This window comes from Tupaia chinensis, unplaced genomic scaffold (genome assembly GCF_000334495.1).
Source record: "Tupaia chinensis unplaced genomic scaffold, TupChi_1.0 Scaffold000216_1, whole genome shotgun sequence".
Lineage (NCBI taxonomy): Eukaryota > Metazoa > Chordata > Mammalia > Scandentia > Tupaiidae > Tupaia > Tupaia belangeri.
This window is the reverse complement of record NW_006159691.1, coordinates 3,272,136-3,275,088: the sequence shown is the minus strand read 5'-3', so window position 1 is coordinate 3,275,088 and position 2,953 is coordinate 3,272,136. Positions and strand designations below refer to the sequence as shown.

At 35.9% G+C, this 2,953-nt stretch overlaps 1 pseudogene; it reads right to left on the bottom strand.

The window, feature by feature from the left end:
* Positions 1-2,898: 2,898 nt before the first annotated feature.
* Positions 2,899-2,953, bottom strand: part of LOC102500272 (acyl-protein thioesterase 1 pseudogene) — a 529-nt pseudogene continuing 474 nt past the window's right edge.

The window sequence follows — 2,953 nt, the reverse complement described above, 5'->3', positions numbered from 1 at the left end:
AAGCCTCTCACTTAGAATTATAAATGAACCTAGTGAACATAATTTCAGCAATTACCGATGTTCAGTAATTATGCTAATGCTGATTCACAAAGGGCTGTTATTTGCTCAGCATGTTTTGGGCACATTATTTCTTTACCTGACTAACAGTGTTTTCTCACGGCAGTTATGGTTTGCTTGTCATGTTAAGTGATGTTTGCATCTTTGGGCTTGTCAAGACACTAGGATTAGAGCTGAAGTTCTGTTCCACCCCCATCACAAGCTTTTCTTGTGGGGCTTCTTCCTTTTTTTTTTTTTTTTCTTTTTGAGAGATTTTTACTATAGGTTGCGTGCGCTTGCCAGAGAGATAGAAACAGTGAGCAAAAAATCACCCCCCGGGGGAATGGCCATGCCGCAATCCCTTCTCCTCCATTCTCCTCTCAGGATCCTCGGCTTGCACACACACGTGCCCAGTGTGAGTTTAAGCCACTGGGTCCAGGACTTGAACTGTGGTCGACTACATGGGAATCCAGCAACATAGCCATTACACTAACTACTGGTCCCTCTTGTGGGCTTCTTGATGAGAAGGGAAGCAAAGGGGGAAAGGGAAGCAGAAAAAGCAAGCCTATTCACTGATGGGGAAATTAGAGTTCAGAAGTGAAATTAGTTGCATAAGAACAGAAAGAGCTGGGATTTGTACTGTTAGATTTCTGGTTCCAGATATGACCCCTGATGATTAGGAAGGTTGTGAGCCTGCCTTGTCTCTGCTATCTATACTATAACAGCATGTTGCTTGACTGGAAATGGTCAAGAACCATTCTGAGTCTGTTTCAAGTTGTAAGAGTGTTAAGAAATCATTTAAGACTATGGTTTTCAAAGTGTGGGTGCTAGTTGAGGGGAAGAGGCACCACCTGGCAATTTCCTAGAAATGCACATTCTTGGCCTCCCCCACCCCAATCTATTGAATCATAAACTCTCAGCGTTTGTGTGCTTTAGCACAACCACCTATAGTTTAACAAGCTCTCCAGGTGATTCTGATGGTGCTTGAGTTTACATACTAGTTTTTACATGCTAGGCCTTGCTACTCAGTGTGGACTGCAGACCAGCAGTTGTAGGAGCGTATTACTAAAGCCACACCCAGGTGTACTGAATGAGAGTTTGGAGCTTAGGAGATTTTCAGGCAATGTGTATAAATGCTACAGTTATTTTTTTCAAAGAAAAATCAGAATTTAGTTTTATTTCACATTGATAGAAACTGTGAAAACATTTACATCTCCCCACATTACAGCACATTTCAACAGAATAATTCTTGCTATAAATAGGATCTTGTCGATTTTTACAACTGAAGCAGAGCATGTGCTTCAAGGTAAAGCAAAATGACTTAGTAAATGATTGCCTAAAATTTTTAAATACAGACATAAACATTGGCTTCATTATTAACATCCAGTATAGTCCATTACTAAATTATTTCCATGAACAATTAGCACCCATTTATAAAGATGCATTCTTAACACTGTTTTGGTCAGTGGGAATACAACTGAAAAATTATAATTCAGAGATATGAAGCATATGGTTTTGATATTATTAAACTGTGTGGTGACTATAGCATATTTATGGGGATCTAACTAAACTTTATTATCAATAAATTTATTTTCAACTAGTTTTTACCAGTAATCTGGAAAGCCTGACTACTTAAAATCAAATAATTACTATTTTTATGTTTGCACAAACATTATTTTAAAAAATCACTTGACTAAAGTGAAATTTTCAAATAAGTCTACTAACGATAAAAGTAAAGCAAAATTTTTCTAATGGGCTGCTTATTTGGTGCAGTAGTTGGTTTCAAACAAATGCACCAAATAAATAAACTCTATATTATAAGAAGATCAATTCATACCAAATGATCTTGGAAATTAGTTTTTAAGTAATATTTCTGAATACACTAGAATATGGCCTCATTATTAATTCAATTGCTTACAGAAAAATAAAACCACAGAATTATTCCTGTTTCTTGGATTGAAGAGTCTAATAACTAAAAAAGTCTAAATTTGGACTAAGTTACAATCACTAAAAGTGAGCAGTACAGAAGTTTTAAGTAGCGCCTGGTTTCTTTATAAGATATAGAGGAATTTAAAATACCGCACATCTGTGATTCAGAATGTCACAATACAGTGTGCAGAGAGTAGATGTCTATGGCAGACAGGCAATATTTGGTCTGCTATAAAGAAAACAGAGAACTTTATTTTTTTCAAAGGAGGAAAGAATATTAAATGGAAGCTACCAGGGAAAAGAAAAGACTGCTCCCCGAAATAAAAGGGCCATTACCTGAAGAGAGCAAGATATTCTTTATTGACACTTAAAAGCATTATCCCTATTGTCAGGAAAAATGTAATGTCACCTTGTTCTTATTGTGTATTATAGCCATTGTGTGTGTGTGTGCGTGTGTGTGTGTGTATGTATGTATATATATATATATATACACAGACACTGCATGGCAACCAAGCAATTTTGGAATAAATCCACGTACTAAGTCACAGTGTGCATGAACCGTTTATACCTTACCTGCTCACATACACCTGGACAAATTTCCCATTAAGCATGCTAGTGATTTTCAAATGATGTAATAAAAAATCTGATTGCAGTATTTTATTATTTTGCTAACTTACTTACATTTGAGGAAAAGAAGCTAGTAGCAGCTTCACTTATTTTAATACTAGTATATTCTGGATCAATAATCAAATACATGTATAGTTAAAATATCATAAATTTCCCATGAGACATTGTTTAGTCTGTGCCACTGGTGTATATTTGCAAAACATTTCAACACTGCAAACATCAGAATTTTCAAATTGAGCACGAGAAACGATTTATACTCTACTACAATGATGCTGGTGTATTTCTGCACAAGGTTTCTTAGTGATGTCAATCAATTGGAGGTAGAAGGTTATCAATGAATTGCTTGACATCCATCATTCCT